Genomic DNA, 6,384 nt, shown 5'->3' with positions numbered 1-6,384 from the left:
GACAGCTCAGAGCCTGGAGCCTGCTTCAGATTCTGTGTCTCCCTCTCTCTCTGCCCAACCCTCCTCCCCCCATCCTTCCGCACACACCTTGTCTCTCTCTCAAAAATAAACATTAAAAAAAAAAAAAATTAAAAGCCTGATCCTGCACCCCTCCCCTGATGAAAATAAACAATACCAGACACTACTTAAAGGAATCCAGACAGATTTCCATCAGTAACAGTATTGCAATAGTGTAGGGGAAAGTGTTCATCATGAGCAGTCACTCAACTGGGATTATTACAGGGGTGATTGGGTATTTCACAGGGAGGATGGGGGACTGGGGAAGCTAATGAGTGGGGGTTTTCAGAAGTGAAAGCTTACAAAAAGCAGGAAGGGTCGCTGGCCCATACGAGACCCCCCTTGTTTTGCTAACTGACACTTATCAAAGTTAGGCTCCTACCTTCTCACAGAAGCTGGGAGACAGGGGCCCTCTCTTCAGTTGTTGGCTGGAATTTAGCAGCATCTCCTTCAGACAACTGTGACTTTTGCAGGCAGGCACTTTAAGGGAGGCTAGGGTCCCACTAGGGACGTGGCCACGAGCCGCTAGAAACTAAGTTCGTGTTTGTTCACGTCTTCACAGGCCAAGCAAGGCTGAATCAAAAAGAGGGCTCGGGGGAGCCTGGCTAGCATCTGGAGAGAGTGAGAATCTGTCACCCTCCAAACCCACACGCCCACCCCTCCGGAGCCTGGGACCACTTTGACAAGCCTTTTTATGCTTCACCAAACTACTGAAGGAGGACACGGAGGACCAGGAGGTGGGGGAAGCAGAGGTTCTCTGGCGGCTTCGGGGCTGGAGGTCAGCAGGGATTTGCAGGTGCTGTGGGGGGGCGGGGGGAGGTCAGAGCAGATTGAGGATGACCAAGAGGCTCAACTGGATTCTTAACCTGGGAGTCCCGACTGGTCATGCTGGCCGGCTCCTCCCCCGACGGGATCAGGGCGTCTCAGGCCTGGGGAGCACCAGCACTCCTGAGATCCTGGTGGGGATGGAGCACCAGCTGGGTTAGGGTTAGCCCCAGCTGGGGGTGGTGGGGAGCACTCTCATTCAAGAAGAAGAAAAGTCCTGAGGTCCCGAAGCAGAGCCAGGAACAGCTGCATGTGTTCGAGGGTAGCGTGGAGTGTTTCAGCTTATGGGGCCATAGGAGATGAAGATTGTCTTACTATCTTTTGCCACAGCAATGTTAATAAACCATCCTCAAAACTCGGGATGCTGGGAAACCGATTCTCATGGGCTGGCCGGTACCGCCGAACCTTAATGCCCCCTCGCTGGCTGGGTCAGCGCTGCTTCTCACTGCGGGTCTTTTCCGCCCGTGGTGCTTCCCGCCCAGGCTGAAGACACAGCGGCTACCCAAGAGATGCATCAGAGAGCGAGCAGGAAGCCATCGGGCCTCTTCAAGCCAAAGCACGGGACTGTCACACTTTCATTTCTGCCCGTTTCATGGGTCAAAGCAAGTCACGTGGCCCAGCTCTGCGCCAAAGAATGGAAAAGTACACCGGAATGGAAAAGGAGACGTGGGTGCGGGGAGGGCCGGTGAGTCTATCCCACCCAGAATGTGACCGAGTCCTGGTTTAGAGGCTTCACATGGTGGCCTCGCTCTTCTAGGCATCACCTGTGAATGGAGCAGAGTGAAAGACAGCCTCAATGTCAATGTGAAGATGCCACCACAGTTCTCTATTAGGTCGGGAACACTGACAAGGCAAGAATCACATCTCCTTCCTCTTCTCAACGCCTAGTACCAGACCCTGCCCTTGGGGCTGACTCAGGGTTTTATTGGGTGAATTTGAGACCATTTCTTCATTCTCTGCATACAATTCCTTATGTAAGACAGACTGACCTCCTAAAGGCCAGCACACTGTGCTGTTTGCCCCATAAGCTGCAAAGGGACTGGGCCATTGGGAACTGGGATTTGTGCCTAGATCTGTCTACACCGAGTCCTGTATCCAGTGCCTCCCATGGGGACCTCCTGAAGAAGGGACTTCCACAGGTAAACATCAGAACAGGGTGCGACCTCCAGTGAAATTTCTTTCTCCAGACGCCTTTTGAAACTGGAAAGATTCACATTCCTGAAATATGCCAAGAGGGAAGCTGTCTAAAGGCACAAGGCTAGTGAGGTATCTGCATGGACTTAGGGACAATTTGAAAAACAGTGAGATTCACTGTCAAGGCCCCCGCATGGCTCCTGGCCTCCCTCATCATCTATTTTGCCATCTCGTCAGAGCAAAGGCAGAACCCGCCCCAGACGCTGCGCCTTAACTGCGGCCTTTGCCTGCAGACTTCACACTCCAAAAGAGAACCACTTGAAGAAAGCCATAATTAACCCTAAGGAATGCCACCATCACCACGGGATACCAGGCACCGGGCATGCAGGCGGAAAGCATATTTTAGGGCAGTGACTCATGGTAAGTTGTTTCCTCCAGTCCCTACAATGGACCGGTCGATGTCAAGCTGTCTCAGGCTCAGGCTGATAAAAGCACAGCCGCAGGGAACCTAGAGTTGTGGGTGGCATTATCACAATACAAGTATATACACACTGCTGATAACTTGCCCAAGTTCACAAAGACAGTATATCAGTCGCCATTTATGCTCCACGTGAAAGAAATCCAACATATGCTTAAACCAAAAATCTCATACGGTGTATTGGCTCATATAACCGGGAAGCCTAAGATCTTTAAGCTGGCTGCATCTAGCTCTCAAACAACGTCATCCTCTCCCCATCTGTCACCTCAACAGAGGGGGCTTTCCTCCATGATGGCTTCACGTCCCAAAGGACGCATGCCCCAAGATTGCAAAGAGAGTCATTAGTAACCCCAACTCTACACTGACATTGAGCAAACCTGGCAGAGGAAAGCCCATCTTTGAAAGGCCTCTGATTGGCCTGCCTGGCCCCTGTATCTGGCAGGAGGAGGCGCTGATTGGCCAGCTATGGTCATGTGCACCTGCAAAGTCAGGTATTAAACCCGTGCTTAAGTCCCTGCTAAAGCACAGGAACCCAGTGGAAAGTCAAGGGAGGGGTTGTTTCACCGCAAGGTGAGGGGGTGAGGTGGAAAATGCAGGATCAGACATGGAAGCTAGATTGAACTAACCCTAAGCCTAAACTCTGAACAAGCTTTCACACATTCATAGATGCTGTGGTGCTAAGTAAAACACAAATTCACTTAAAAGCAGGAGTGCCCCCCCTCCTACACTGTTGGTGGGAATGTAAACTGGTGCAGCCCCTCTGGAAAACAGTGTGGAGGTTCCTCAGGAGACTAACAATAGAACTCCCCTATGACCCAGCAAGAGCACTGCTAGGAATTTACCCAAGGGATACAGAAATGCTGATGCATAGGAGCACGTGTACCCCAATGTTCACAGCAGCAATCTCCACAATAGCTAAAACATGGAAAGAGCCTAAGTGTCCATCAACGGATGAATGGATCAAGAAGATGTGGTTTATCTATACCATGGAATACTACGTGGCAATGAGAAACAATGAAATCTGGCCATGTGTAGCAACATGGATGGACCTTGAGGGTGTTATGCTGAGTGAAATAAGTCAGGCAGAGAAGGACAAATATCATACGTGTGCACGTATAGGAGGATTAGGAGGAACTTAACAGAGGACCAAGGGGGAGAAGAAGGGCGGAAATGGTGGGGGAAAGGGAGAGAGGCAAACCATGAGAGACTCTTGAATGCTGACAAAAACTGAGGACTGATGGAGGTGGGGGGGAGGGGGGATGGGCATAGAGGAGGACACTTGTGGGGATGAGCACTGAGTGTTATGTGGAAACTAATTTGACAATAAACTATTTGTAAAAAAAAAAAAAAAAAAGAATTAAAAAATTAAAAAAAAATTTAAAAAAATAAAAAAAAAAAAAAGCAGGAGTGCCCCTTGTGGGGATGAGACTGGCTGTTATATGGAAACCAACTTGACAATAAACTATTAAAACAAACAAACAAAAGAGCAGGAGCGCCTTCATAGTAATTTTTGGTCTAAACTGGATGAATCGAGGTACCCATGTAGCTCAGTCGGTTGACGTCAGCTTAGGTCATGACCTCACGGTTCGTGGGTTCAAGCCCTACATTGGGCTTTGTGTTGACAGTGCACTCCTGCTTGGGATTCTCTCTCTCCTTCTCTCGCTCTTTAAAAACAAATTTTTTTTTAGATTTTTAATGGATTAACCAAGAGCTAGAAATGCAAGATGGCTGGAAATAAGTACCAGAAGATTCAGCTAGAAGTAAGGAGGACCAAGGACTGGTGAGCTGACCCAGGAGGGTGGGGATGGTCGAAGGAGGGGGAAGGCAAGAAGCTTCTGTGGTCATTACGTTTCCTCACCATTTCATTTCCTACTATTTGGACTGTAAACTATGTGCATAATAACATTTGGGAGGCTTGAAAAAAATCCATGCTTTTGTCAATTACACCTCAAAGCTTTATTTGTGACCAACTTTATTGAGATATAATTGACAAATAATTTTTTAAAACCCTTTAAATCCACTTTTTAAAAGAGAGTGAGAAGAACCAGCTTCCTACAACAGAAGCCAGGAGAATATTAGCTACTCCGGTTTCAAGAGAAATAGTTGCATTAATACTAGTTTCATGATTTCAGTCAGATACCAAGTAAGGATACATCTGGGTCTCAACCCAGAAAGGCTCTCACTCCAGTGCTCAGAGAGCAGTTAAAAACAGAGATCCGACTGGATTGGAAAGGTAAGAATTAGCCAAACCTGTAATAGTAATAATAATAATAATACAGCTAGTCATCCTCCGGTGGTTACCAAAGACCAGAAACTGTCCTGAGGATATTATCTTAGTTAATCCTCACGGCAACTGATATTTTCCCCAATTTACAGATGAGGAACTGAGGCTCAGATAGTTTGGGGAACTTCCCTGAAGTCACACTCTCTGGCCCCTCCGCCTGAGGCTAAGGGGCCTCAGAGTGTTGTGATTTACTTCTCTTTTCTAATCTTGAATCAGACTTAGAAGTTTCTATCTCTGGTGCTACCTCAAGGGGCCTATGAAAACCACTGACTGGGGCAGTGGTCTTTACCCCACATTTGCTGGGTTGTGCTGGGCCCTGCGCTGTTTTTGGAAAGGCCTAGAAAACAGTGTGGGGTAGAGCTGTATTCAGAACTAAGCATTCCTGGCTCCAAAGCCCACTTGGTCTGACACTGAAGGATGATTCTAGCTCTCCAACTAGAATTGGAGCTGGGGGGAGAAGCCCAGTGTACCTCATAGGAATTGTGTGACCTTGGGCCCCCAGGTCACTTAAATTCTCTTAAGCCTGTTTTCTTATCTGTGCTATGGGGATAACAATGGCACTGACCTTCAGGGTGGTTGATAAGGATAAATCAAAATTCCTATCTGGCAAACAAGAGGAGCTTCTACTTTCCACAACTGTTAAATCCCTTACCCTTCAGCTCCTAGGTTAAGGAGAGATGCTCACATTTTTTTACACTTCAGATCCACCTGTGTTAGGGCAGGGGACAGAAAAGGTGCTTAAGCCTAAACTCTTGGGCTTCATCCCAGAGTGACTCTCCAGAGCAGGCATGGGGTTCAGGAATCTACACGTTGGACCCCCGGGAAATCCAGATGCCCACAGTTCTCCTACTTGGCTTTGAATAACCATGCATAGTGCTTGAAATCTAAGCTGACACACCAGGGCCTTTGTGAATGTCTGAGCCCTTCCTGCACTGACCTCCACCGGTGTCTGGATGAACCTCCTCCCTTTCCCCATGCCCCAGTCTGTCTTGATCTCTCCTTCCATGCAAGTCCCCTCCCCTTACCCTGGTATTATGTCCTAGCTTCCTCTCCACCCTTTCGGTGCACCCTCCCCTGAGCTCAGCCTGCGTTCCCACCCACCAGCCATTTCTCTCTTCACCAGCAAAGTCCCTTTCCTGTGCCCACCAGGAAGGCTCAGGTAAAAGGTGATTCCTCCAGGATAACTTTCAAGGCCTCTTCTCTGACAGCCTGGCACTTGGTGTGTACCTTTATTATTGCTCAAATAACAAGGTAATGTGAGGTTTTTTTTTTTTTCTGGCCTCAGACTCTCTGGTAGACTCATGGTCCGTGAATGGTGGAAATGTGCACCAGAGTAAGAAGAAGAGAGGAAGTCAAGCCCATAGACTTTGCAGAGGGGCCGAGAGGCCTGAGAAGTAAGAGAAGACCAGGAGATGGGGGCTCCTGAAAAGGTAGACAAGAGCGGGGTGCCCGCCGCTTTTGCAGACAGCAGCTGTGCAAAACTTCATTGGAAGAACCGAGGCCTGCTGCTTGCTCCATTTGGGAGTGGGGGTGGGGCACCATGCCTATGTCAAGAGACTGACGCTCTTCATGTGCTAATTATAACCAGAAACACTATCCTTTTGCC

The 6,384-nt window shown here is 48.6% G+C and overlaps 1 long non-coding RNA gene across 1 annotated transcript; it reads left to right on the top strand.

The window, feature by feature from the left end:
- The first annotated feature begins 2,311 nt into the window (after positions 1-2,311).
- LOC120227157 lies at positions 2,312-6,317 on the top strand. Its single transcript, XR_005527194.1, has 3 exons — positions 2,312-2,436; positions 4,183-4,274; positions 6,064-6,317. It is a non-coding gene; the product is annotated as an uncharacterized LOC120227157 (long non-coding RNA).
- Positions 6,318-6,384: the final 67 nt, after the last annotated feature.

Source organism: Hyaena hyaena, unplaced genomic scaffold, assembly GCF_003009895.1.
Source record: "Hyaena hyaena isolate Hyena2069 unplaced genomic scaffold, ASM300989v1 scaffold_2048, whole genome shotgun sequence".
Classification (NCBI taxonomy): Eukaryota; Metazoa; Chordata; class Mammalia; order Carnivora; family Hyaenidae; genus Hyaena; species Hyaena hyaena.
Note: the sequence above shows the minus strand (reverse complement) of the source record. Positions and strands in the feature narration are given on the sequence as shown.